Source organism: Phoenix dactylifera, chromosome 2 (assembly GCF_009389715.1).
Source record: "Phoenix dactylifera cultivar Barhee BC4 chromosome 2, palm_55x_up_171113_PBpolish2nd_filt_p, whole genome shotgun sequence".
Classification (NCBI taxonomy): Eukaryota; Viridiplantae; Streptophyta; class Magnoliopsida; order Arecales; family Arecaceae; genus Phoenix; species Phoenix dactylifera.
This window is the reverse complement of record NC_052393.1, coordinates 29,112,829-29,125,882: the sequence shown is the minus strand read 5'-3', so window position 1 is coordinate 29,125,882 and position 13,054 is coordinate 29,112,829. Positions and strand designations below refer to the sequence as shown.

Sequence of the window (13,054 nt, the reverse complement as noted above, 5' to 3'; positions counted from 1 at the left end):
AAAGACTTAGGATAGATAATGAGGTTCCCTCTTCTTCAACTTATTTTCTACCCGTCCCTATAGTATCCATTGCATGACCTTTATTGTTCATTCGCTCCTGACCGGTGTCCTGTTCTAAATGGTTGAGTTCACAAATGACCCTTGCTTTCAATCTGATTGAGCTAGCGAGGGAAATCCCTGCAAAATAGTAAATCAAACCAGCTCAACGTGTTCCAAGGGCTTGTCCTTTCTGGCTCGCCAACAAACACTCACTTGGAAAAGGGTTGGCCAGTCATTCAAGCTTGAAAGCATTTGTAATTAGCAGAGAAGGAATCGTTGAGAGATAGATTTTGCTGTTTAGTCAGGTATGAATGAGTGGCTATGAAGTATGCTGAGGAGGTGGTCAAATTGTCCTTCCTTAAGTCAGTCCAGTTAGAAAGAGGAGAGCTTGCAACCTAGACTGGCATCATGGGAGATGCTGGTGGAGATGTGAAATTCGAATTTTCATTTTTGGTTTGTGGCTATATGATGTGGAGTTCAATTGATTGTGTCGAGACAGCTATGGCTATGTTTGTTTGAAGTTTGTGCCGATAATTTGATCATGTGAGTGGTATTACCGCTCCTTTGGTCAGTTGCTTTGAGTGGAATTGCGTAATTACAAAAAAAATGGTGCTTGTGGCCTTATATTGGCCAATTTTGGAGAACTCGACAGAAAGGCCTTGCCACAAGATATTCAATTCCCAATAATTTGAGACCAGAAATCTTAAGAGCGTCCATCCAGTGATTTAATTTGATGTCAGATTGTGTAGTGTATACCACAAAAATCTTGCCTACTTTTGTAAAGATGTGATTTTGGGTTTAGATGATCAATCCATCCAACTAATCATATTCCTTAAGGTGCAAAGAGACTACTGCATACTCAAGGTTGGAAGGATAATCATGGCCTTGCCCATTTGTTAGTGAGGTGTTTATAAGAGAAGCACCAAAGGATGGTGACTAAGGTGGGTAGGAACCATCTTTACAAGGTAGCTAGGGAGAAATCTTTGAAATTATACAAATGATAGTCCGAAACACTTAGTCACATGATAGCAAGTATCAGACATAGACAACCAAATCTACTAAGGAAGTTTTGAACTACTCTAAAAGACAATGGAAAGCCAATTGATCTGACACAAACCATGCAAAAATTGGTATCTTATACGAAGGAAAAGGACCAGTAAGCAATATAAACAACTTTTTCCAAGGGAAGGAAGGCGCCATCCATGCAAAGGAATTTGCCCTTACATTGCGGATGAAAGAGAACACAAGTTATAAAAAAAAGATTTGAGCCATATTTCATTCAAACCTGTCCCTTGAACTACTCGGAAAACCACTTAGAAAGGTGGAGAAAGCTTAATTGCTTCCAAAAGACATTTAGAAGAAATGATTCATGGTTATGAGAAAAATTGTCTGTCATATTATTCACCCATTATGGTGATCTTCTTAGGAGCATCTTCAAAGTGTAAAAAATGATGGTTTTGGGCTTTGCATTAATCTGGAGTGTGTGGAAAATTCTGACAAATCTCACATCAATCCCCTTTACCGAGAAAAGAACAGGGCCCAATAGTCCAGTATATATAGTTAGGGTGGGCTATGGCACTTATATTAGTGTGAATAAAATTCATGATCTAATATTGTACACTCGTATCACAATGGTGTTAACATCAGCCTCTCTAATAATAGATGTGAGGAATTTTAAACGGCAGATGGTTGTTTTGAATTTTGATGCTTCTTATATGCCTCCTTTTTGTACTTTTTTGTTATTGGTGTATATGGTGTCATCTGATCCTTTGATATTTAGTTTTTCCAACTAAAGAATAATGTGATTGAGGTAGCCCTAAAGTTGTGGATATTTGCAACAATTGGTGAGCCTTCTTGAAAATTCTATGTGGCAGTTAATTTGAAGGATAATAACAATGCAGATGATCTAAATAGGAATACTCAGAGAATGAGGATCCATAAAGCCAACCTCAGATAGTTGGGGGAAAAGGCTTGATAATTATGATTCTGATTATGTGTGATTGAAGGATAAAAATAGAAAAAGAAATTCCCCCATTAATAATACAAGGGATGTAGTGTTTACGGTAAATAATATGTTCTATTATAAATATATGTTTTATGTAAATAATATAGTTTCAAAATCTATGAATTTGACATCGTTAATTCAAATGAAAATTGTAATGTTTTAATTCTTATGAAAATGAATTGTTCAGGTTCTTTCTTTGTTGACATATTCACTTAAGCTGATTTAATTATTTGTATTTGCAGAAAAGTTATGCCTGTTTTTTTGATTTTTTGTACCGGAGATCAACCTGACACTAAGGCTGGGAGCAAGGTCCGCTAACCTGGGTACTGGTCCGGTCCGGTACCCGGTCGCCGGGCGACCAGTACAGGTACCGCCGGGGCTCCACGAGTCAGACTTTTTTTTTTTTTAAATGTTGTCTCTGTTGGATTCTTAAATTAAATGAAAATTGATGTTTTTTTATTACTTTTTCATGATTTTTGATATTTTCATATTTGAAATTTAGGGTTTGAAATTATGAAACACATATGATGCATGATTGCATGTTACGTTTTCCTCCCGTTCGAAATGATAAAATCATACACATAAAATATCTTCGAATTAAGATACAATCATTTACATACATTTAAAGTACTCTAGGATATCTAAAATCGGGACGAGTGCCGATGGCTCTCGTAGATATCTGGATCATAAGTATAATCAGGAGGAGGCAAATCAACCCAATCAGAAGGAACACGCGCCAGGTTATAAGAACTGTCGGATCTCTCGCTCACGCTCTGGCTCTGAGAGGTGTCCTCTGATTGTGTAGGGGCCCATCCAAATATGGCGGAAGCAAAATCCAATGCACCATATCCGTATTCGTCAGGCTGAGGCTGTGGATAATAGAATCCGTATCCGTATGTCCTCGGATCTGCAGTCGTATCCTGTCTTCCTGAACGACCTCGGAGGAGCCCGTCTTCTATATCCAATAATATCCTCACGATCTCTATCAGGTGGTCGACCGTGGTCCGTATCCTGTGTAGCACCCATAAATTGGGACTTCACCGGTGAAATAAAGACCACCCTCCGCTGTGTTCATGAGTACCATACTGTCCTCCGCTCCCTCCATGGCTAGAAGATCCATCACCACCAGAATCTTCATCGCTACTAGCCAAGTCTCTTCCTCGACACTCCTCCATTGGGATTCTTTGTTTTCCTTCCTGGCCCTCTCTGTCTGGCTCCCCTGTGCCTGCGGCTGATCAGCTCTGGGAGTGCGTGGAATATTGCGCTCAGCCATTGCTCTGGATCGACCCCAGCTTCGGTGGCTATGAAGGTAGCTGGTCGTGGAGGCGATCCTGGCTCGTCAAGCTCGGGCTCCTGCTGCTGGCCTACAAGCCAGCCGAGTAGTGGATCATCGTCATCAGCGGTGAAGGACCCGTAAATCGGATCTGTATACTTGAGTTCCACTTCCTCCTGGATGCACTTTAGCCTCAACCGCAAATTGTAATGCACATAAACAAGGTCGTTGAGGCGCTTTTGCGTCAAACGGTTTCTTTGTTTGCTGTGGATAAGGGCGAAGGTGGACCAATTGCGCTCACATCCACTAGAGGAGACTGTTTGGGAGAGGATCCGGATAGCTATCCGCTTTAGATTTCTCGCGGATCCGCCAAAATGCACCCACCATTCAGCTGCAAAAATATTTATGAAGATTACATATATAATAGTTCCATAATAGTAACTAAGTAACACCAGGTGAATGTTTTGCTGATGTGTCACGTACCTGGATTCATATTGGTTGCTGACGACAGCCGCTCGTTGGCCAAAACTGTAGCTGCCCTCTCTAAATAATTTGCTCTGTGAAAAATAAGCATAAGAAAACCATGTTAATAATTGAAGATGCTGATATACTTACACATGCTAGAATACTAAATCATAATTACCCTCTTCAAGATATAGGGGCCCGCTTTTCTGGATCTGCCTCCATCTTGTAAATCACATTACGCAAAGCATCCAGAAGTGTTTCATCCATACCAATTCCATCTATGCTGTACTGAAACCGGGGGTTTAGGTAGTATGCGCACATATACGAGACTATCTTAGCATAATTATATAATTATATCCATCACTATAATTGTCACTATAATTATATCTTAGTTTACCTGCTAGATGTAATTCCGTACCCATTTGCGCTCCCCCACCGTTGCTCAATGATGTTGATGTATGACCCGGCCATGTGCTGGATCTGCCTCCATAATCTGATCCTTTGCCTTGACCATCATGTGATACAAAAATCCCATCTGGGGGTAGATCTCGCTATCTACGGCCCGCAGCACTTCATATAATGGTTGATAGCCTTGACATTGTAGTAGCCCGCTGCCAGAATGGTTGTCTCGTCACCAAAGTCTTCTATCTTGCTCCCTTCAGAGCCGGCATAAGAATATCTACTATCATACCACTCCGGACTGGCAAACATCTGACGTAAGGCTCCTCTCTTCTCGAGTATGCTATCAAGTGCGATGAAGTTGGTAGCAAACCGTGTGACTCCTGGTCTCAGAATCTCTCCCCCTGCATACTTTCTCATCAATGAAAGAACCCAGTTATGGTTATAAATATACCCGTAATGCGTTGGGCTGTCTCCACCGTTTGTTGCCACCCTACGGATCTTTCCAATGTCCATCAACATAAGATCGATACAATGTGCAGCACATGGGTCCAGAAAATATGTGGCCGCCGCTCCATCAAGACTTGCCCGTCAGCCTTATATTGCGGCCCATTATCAGTGACGACCTGCACGACATTCTCCTCTCCTACCAGATCAATCACATCCTCCATAAGTTTCAGCATGTACGAGGTGTTGTGCACAGAAGCCGAAGCATCAATCGACTTGTGGAAGAAGGTCTTAGCATCACAGTATGTCAGGAAGTTGATGATGCTCCGCCTGGTCGGACCGGTCCAACCATCGCACATGATGGTTAGTCCATATATGGGCCACTTGCTCTTGTAGGAGTCAATCCAATTCTCCAGCTCCTCCTTATTGTTGTCAAGAAGCTCACCGTATAATCCTTCGGGCCTGGAGGAGCTACACCGGGACCGGCAGCTGTTAAGGGCGGCAAATGCCAGACCTGTAGTATGTATTGTCTTGCCACATTCGCTGGGATGTGGCTGAAGTGAAACCAGGATCCAATAGCTCGCCACATAGTTTTCTTCTTATCCTTCATCCACATTGTGTCTACCCTCTGCTGCCTGAATCTCTACTGGGGAGAGCATGCGGATCTACATCATGAATTGTCGCTCCTTCCTGCAACTCCTCTAGATGACTTCTTTCGGCTACCAAAACCACCCAGCATAGATGCAATCCGGCCACGTTCTTTGCCGACGCCCTCCCTTACTGAAGTTGTCCTCAAGAACTCTGGATCTTGTCTAGTGCTTCGAGAACCGCCGCCCGAACTCGTATGCAGAGGGCCCAAATCGAGCTCTATGCCTGGCACCTCCTCCTGCTGCCACTGATCATCCAGGCTTGCATGCATGGCCGCTGAATATTCTGCCTCCTCCTCATCTAGATCTCGACCTCCTCTGGCTCCCTAGAGTGATAGGAAGGTGGCTCTGCCGCTTGGCGATCGACCTCCGCCCTCTTCTTGGAAGCCCCTCCTTCGCTTCTTTGGCCTCAGCAAGATTCTGCCTCATCAGCACACGAATCTCGTTCTAGGACAAATTTCGGCACGTAGCAAACCTCACCGGAATTTCCGGCTAAGTGTTGCATTCAACCTGGTTACCCCTCCTCCCTTGAAAACCTTGTCGCAAAACTTGCATTGAAACTGGTGTCGTTGCCCCTCACTTCCAAGTCTTCGCCCATAAGACCACCAATATCACGCTTTGCAGGGTTCGTTTTTCTTTGATGGCGTCCATTTTCTATCATAAAAAGGACAACTTATCCAAAAAATTAAGCTAATAAAGTAAATTTTTGCATTATCTATCATTTAAGTAATTTATAAACTATTTTTTTTAAATAAATTATTAACAACAATAATGAAAATAATATAGGATAAAAAAACCGCACCTTAAATAGTCTCCGCTGGATTTTTGGCAGGACCTCCTCCTCGCTATCTCTCAAATCTTTCCGTCTCCGCACCTTAACAGAACCTCTCAAGTCCAACCTCAAATTGTTTGGGAAAGAAGTGAGCCTCGTTCGGTTTTTATAACCCGAACGAGAGGCTTAAGTTAATCCCAGATTAACAGAAAATTCCAGCTTAGTAATGTTAAATTCGTACGGAAAGAAGTGCCGGTCGGCCGCTTCTTGGTTTTTAATGGGAAGGAGTGGCCTCCGGCCACTCCTTTTCCTATTAAAAAAAGGGAGAAAGCTGTGGCCTGTCGGCCACAGCAATTTTTTTTTTTTTTTTCATTGAAAGAAGTGGCCGGTGGCCACTTCCTTCACAAAACACGCGTGGCGCGTGGTTTTTGAAACCACGCGCCGCGGTGGTTTTGGGAACCACAGCGCCTCGCTGTGGTCCCCGAAAAAAAAAAAAAAAAATTGAAAGAAGTGGCCCTGTGGGCCACTTCTCCCTAAAACCACGCGCGGCGCGTGGTTTTTGAAACCACAGCGCGAAGCTGTGGTTTCGTAAAAAAAAAAAAAAAAAAACCACCCGTACCGGTGCGAACCGGCCGGTTCGCACCCGGTACGAGTCCCGTACCGGCCGGTACGGGGTCCGTACCGGCCGGTACACAGATGAAAACCGGATATACCGGTTTTCATCGCTCTCGGTACCGGTCAAGCACCGGACCGGTTCGTACCGGCCCGTACCGGCCGGTACGGACCGGTACGCTTTCCTTGGCTGGGAGTATCATGATGCCTTTTAGGCAAGATGAGTGAGATGCACGCTAAAAGCAGAAGAAAACATTCTATTTTTTATTGGAAGGGTGCAAGTGTTGAAATTTCTTGGATGCAAAGTATTAGATGTCTGATTCAACAAGCTTTAACAAATAGATGCTGAGGTTAATAATATATAACTAATTATTAACAAATTTATTTTTATTTCTATAAGCATTTTACAATATAGAAGAACATAATTTTGCGTACCCAAGAGTTGTCACTACTATCAAAAACAAGCTGTTCATGTTACAGAAGATATCTATTAAATATTGTTTCTATATGTCTTTTTTGATGGATCAACACCCCTTTTCTACTAATTTGTAGGGAAGCTGCAAAGACACTGCTTTACTCTTCTGATTCTGATGCTTTTAGGACCAATCAGATGTCTACTCTAACTGTGTCCTCAAATTTTGAGGTAGGTGCACTAAGCTTCTAAGACATATTAGTTATGATTCTTTATCTTTTACTGTCATATGCATTGAAAAATGGTGCTTACCAGTTTTGATTATTTAGCTGATAGTTTACCATTGATCATAATTATTCAATGGAAGTATTTAAATACTATGCATACTAGCTTGTATTAGCCAAACAGAGATTGTACCAGTAAGGTACAAGTATTACAGATTAGCACATGGTCATTCACTTCTGTTTTGCTGTCTTGGATCAAAAGGTGTACTTTTTGTTGGTATGGTACCACAATGTATCAAGTGAGTTATTGGTGCTGAAAATTTGAACCTTGTTGTAATGTTCTTTTTTTCCCTCTCTTTTTTCTTTTCCTTGTGTTTCTGCAGAGACTATGAGCTGGTTCTGCCCCATTTATTACAAAGTCGATTGTTGGTTATCTCGAAAAATCATTTACAAGTTCTAAATCTTGTTTTAGACGAAATACAGAGCTACATGAAGAAGGCAGAATTTTGTAGCTGGCGTATATTCATGTTGTAATATAGGCACCATCAAGATAAACCAAAGCACGTTGATCAAGGATAATTTTTTTCTGTCACTTGTTTCAAAAAACAATGCAATCAGCATAAACTAACTTATCACTTTCACATGATTTTGTCCATAAATTATTGTCACAAGAAAACAATTATGAACTTTGGAGCTATTAGTGACAGCTATTAATCACTTTCACATGATTCTGTCCATAAATTATTGTCACCAGAAAACAATTATGAACTTTTTGTGTGTATGTTTGTGGTTTTTGTTTTTTTGGTTTGTGGGGGGGGAGCGGGCTCTAATTTATCTTTATCCAACTAAGCCTTTGAGTAGAGATGATGAGGGGAAGGTTTTGGTGAGTCAGGGAGCCAAGTCGAGGAAGTGGATCCTGCTTTAAGTATTGGTTTAAGGGGCCTAGTAAGATCTTTTTGGCAATAGATTTCATCCCCTGGGGAGATATGAAGGGGAGAGATGTGGTGAGTGAATGGGAGGGACTAGGTTTGGAAAAATCCATGTTGAAGGGCCTAAACAGATATTCAGCAAAACCAGGTATGCAAAATTAAGACCTAGGAAAGCTTCATTTGATTGGATCTCCTTTGCAATTAGTAATGTGATATCTGTAGGACCAATGTGTTTTAGCTCACCAAAGAGCTAGAAGACTTTGTGAATGAAGCTGAATGAAGATATCAAAATATTCAATGAGTTCTATAAAATTTGTGGTTGGTGGAGGAACCTCTCCTAGTACAATGATCAACTTCTATATATGCGCACACAATATCATAGCTGAGAAAGACAAGTTTAAGGTGTGCATTGGAGTTCTGTGTTTTCAATTAAGCAACTTTTGAAGCTTTGAAAGTGGAAGAAGGATTTCAATGCTGCAAATGGGGACTTTGTGGTGCACAAGTTAGGTTCAGACATTTAACTATTGCGTGGAGCAACTACTTAAAGGGTCTGTTTGGTTCCTTGCATCCAAAGATGCCTTGTAGTTAGAATTGCTTGTGGTTAGAGTTGTAGCGTTCAGAATTGCAATTATTAAATATTCTATTTGAAAAAAATGATGCAATTATGAATGCTGAGTCTAATGTTTTTTTTTGGTTGGCTCCATTAATAACTTAGTTTACTACTTAAAAAAATATATGCAAATGATTTCCTTATCCAATTTTCCCCCTTTTTTGTTTTTCTTGGTTAGTTTCCTTGACTACCACATGGGGCTCATCTATAGCATTAGATCCTTTTCATCCCATATTGACCTATATTCGGCAACTCATCACCATGCCATCATCGGAGCTTCCTTTGCCCCCTTCTATAACCTTTTTGCCCAAGCTCTTATCCATTGGAACACAAACCAAATCTGATATTCTTATCATTGTCTCCAATGTTGAAGCCCCCATCCACAGTCTCCTCATTGCTCTTGCCCTTTGATCCTGCTGACATCCATGTGAAACTCAGCAATACCATCACTTTTCTGGCACTGGAGTCCCATTCCATGCGATCTTCTTTGCTCCAGGCCTTTGATGTTGCTGCTTGTCAACCATGACTTGGGTAGAGAGGTGAAAACAGAGTCTGTAGGCACCATCAAAGCTTGGGAAGCCATGACATATTTCAGGATCCCTGCTAATGGAGTGGGAAAGGGGAGATCAGTGGATGAGGAGAAGGTTTTTTTTTTTGGGATATATAAGCCAAGGACTATCAAATGAGAATAATTGATGGTTTAATCGAGTGCTGATGTCTCCACTTGTTGCATCTTCTCATATGGCTGTTTGGCTGAATGGCCATCTTGTAGCATCTGGGACCCAAACTTGGGAAGCCATGACATATTTCAGGATCCCGCTAATGGAGTGGGAAAGGGAGATCAGTGGATGAGGAGAAGGTTTTTTTTTTGGGATATATAAGCCAAGGACTATCAAATGAGAATAATGATGGTTTAATCGAGTGCTGATGTCTCCACTTGTTGCATCTTCTCATATGGTCTGTTTTGGCTGAAGGCCATCTGTAGCATCTGGGACCCAAACTGCAACTTGAGTTGCAGCAAACTAAATAGACAAGAATGTTGAGTTGTTGCAATTGAATATGCAGGCTATCCTGTTGCAGCAAACCAAACGGTCACTAAGTTAATTTGTCGAAGTGTTTCAACTATGGAAACTGGAAAGTCTTTTGTTTAAGCTGATTCTGTAGCTCTGATAAACATGTTGAAGGTGATTGGCTAATGACATGGTACCCTCCTATGGAGGATGTTAAGTGGATTAGTAAGAGTTTTCCAGTATTGAGTTCTGTTTAACTATGCAAGGTGGATCAGTTTGTGGATTGTTAACTAGCCATGGTATCTTCCATGGATTACCATTAATGAATTGACAAAAGCTTCCCTCTATTGCAAATTTTTGTGTCACTATGCAAGGTGAATCAGTGAGGGTGAGTCTTGGTGCATTGGTATGGTTGCTCCATTATGACTTGGAGTAACTGGTTAGAAACAGAAAATAGCCTTGCTGCATACGGGGCTAAGGCTGCGCACACATTTGACCCTACAGACCCTGTACTAGTGAAGCCTCGTGCATTGGCCACCCTTTTTTTATATGCAAGGTGAATCAGTTGTCTATATAACAAAGGATGTAAAGATGATCCTTGTATGTTTTGGAAACAATGGTTTGGAATGGGTCTACAACTTGAAGTGAGATTCTTGCTTGAGCTTCCTGAACAGAGAAAATCATGTTGCAAGCGACTATCCAGTAGCCTCATTGATGAACAAAGGCATTTGCCCGACTTTTGATATCTTGATTAATGATATGAAACCTTCCATTTCTTTTGTCTAGTTCTTATAGCATCAAGTTTTTTTCCTTTTCATGATCCAATCAGGAAGAAGAAAGGATTTCCTTCCACCCACTCAATTTGAACTTCTTTAAAAAGCATGGAAAAGTAAGAGAATTTCGAAAGCGAGAGTTTTCAAAAATCCATTTCCTTTCATTGTTTTCCTAATATAATTGATTAGAATGCATCCATTTATTACTAGTGAGGTTCGTACTTACAAAATTTAGTTTATCTTCTAGTTGGAAGAAGTTCGAATTCTTAAAATAACCATAACTAGCTAGTGAGGTTCATACTTACAAACTTTAGGTTTATCTTGTAGTTGGAAGAAGTTACAAATTTTTTAAAATAGCCATAACTAGTGGAAATAATCATGGAAAAGCTATATCCTCCAGAAGCTAGATCTTAACTTTTGTATCAATTTTCTTTTTAGCCACTTCACCTAATTCATCCCGGATTATAATTATGCCCGATCAAATCTTTCCACAAAAGGAAGCTTTGACCATCCTATTTGGAGGCCAAAAGTCATTGTATATCCCGATTTCTGCCATGCATTCGAACCCTTTAGGGGTCGATACATCGTTGTAGATCCTAAAAGGTTTCTAATTTCAAGAAGAAAATGGCTCCTCAATCCAATGTGTATGGGAAGGTTATGACATCTGAAAGTTTTGATGCGCAATTTGGCTTTTAGTGTGGTGACTCTTGCTCTCGAACCCTGTCCAGGCCTTTTCGAGATGACTAGAGAGTGGTTTACAGCGAGTTTGGTGATCCTTTAGATCATTTCATCTCTACACCTTCAATTAAGGTCGCAATACTAGAACTGGTACCTGTGTCAGTAGGTTGGCAGTATGGTAGGGTACGTCCCCGTGCTGTGCTATTCCCGTGCGAACTGATAGGGAAACCGACAAGGAAGGGGGAGAGGGAGAATGAGAGAGGAAAAGAGAAAGAGAGGAGGGAGAGGGAGAGGGAAGAAGGGAGGGAGAGTGGCAGAGGCAGGGAGAGGGAGAAGGAAAGAGGAAAAAGAGAGAGAGGGAGGGAGGAGAGAGAGGGGCAGAGGACAACGGTGAGTGAGGGCCGCTTGGAAGGGCCAAAGGAGGGCGGAGAGACGGCTTTTGAAGTCCTCTTTCCATGCATCGGAATAGGGGCAAAGTCCCTATTTTGAAAGAAAAAGGGTCTTCGACCCCTTTTTATATTTTCTTTTGAAATTTTTTTAATGAAGTTTGCAACCATAGCTGACTTCACCTATTATTTTCTTTTCGAAATTTTTAAGTGAAGTCCCTCCCTCCTCTCTCTCTTTCTTCCTCTCTTTCCTTCTCCCTCTCCCCTTCTTTGCTAGTTTCTCAATTTGAAGGCTGGAACTATGTCGATCTGCCGCCGGTATGCTCCCTAACCAGCTGTTTGGGACAATTCCACTGTCCTTGCTTCAATTCTTTGGATTCTTTTTCCTGAACCATTGCCATCTCTTTGTCATCAATTTTTTTTCCTAATCATAGTCAACATCGTTATCATTGCTTTTCTCTCCTGTTCTTGATTCTTCATCATCTTTTTTTCTTATCTTTCATGCTTGCTCATATTTATTTAATGCTCTTTCTATTCCTAGAGATTGGTAATACTTCATATTGATTGAAAAAGGCATCCACTTTGTGATATTAATTTAGATTATTATTTATTACTTCCTTTTTAATCACAGTTTATCATTGTTTGTGACCAGTAAGCTGTTCTTAGTGCCCATTCAAACTAATTAAACTGATTAACTGTCAAAGAAATAAAGTGCTTTTATTGATTGTTAACCTTTTTGACAACCATGCTCTCTTCAAATTAATCAGGGGATATAACATGGATTATGTGCAGTTGGAGGATAAAACCAATTTAAAATAATACATATTACAATTAGAATGTTAATCCGCCATTTATTCTTCATGGGTTGCCAATGCCATGCTCTCAGATGCATGGATCATGCTTTAGATACTTTGAGAAATTCTCTAGGGTAGACTAGTTCCAAAACTTGCCATTAAGTGATCATTGCTATTCTTTCTCGTGCAATAGATATATTAGACAAGTCTTTTGTTGCTAGTAATTTTAGCTTTGCACTTTCCAAAGCTTCCTTGCAGGAATATGTAGTTGCAGGAAATGAATGATGTCCTTTTTTGTTTTTGGTAAATAATGACGTCCTTTTAAGGTATTGCCTCGTATATTTCTTATATCCTTTTAATACTCAAGTAGCCTTCTAAAGAGTAATAGTCTCTTTATACGGAGAACGATCATGATACTGAATCTGCTAGCTGTAATGAACATTAAACAAGCAAAACAATTCACATTGAAAGATGTCATTTAAACAAATTCAGAACCAAGTTTAACAATCTCTAGGAGTTACGCACCAACGATTGCTTCCAACATGAAAATCATCATATTAGGTGGACCGTGGAATAGCT

The 13,054-nt window shown here is 40.8% G+C and overlaps 1 pseudogene; it reads left to right on the top strand.

Moving 5' to 3' along the window:
* LOC103720448 overlaps nucleotides 1–13,054 on the top strand; it is a 50,699-nt pseudogene that overhangs the window by 13,099 nt on the left and 24,546 nt on the right.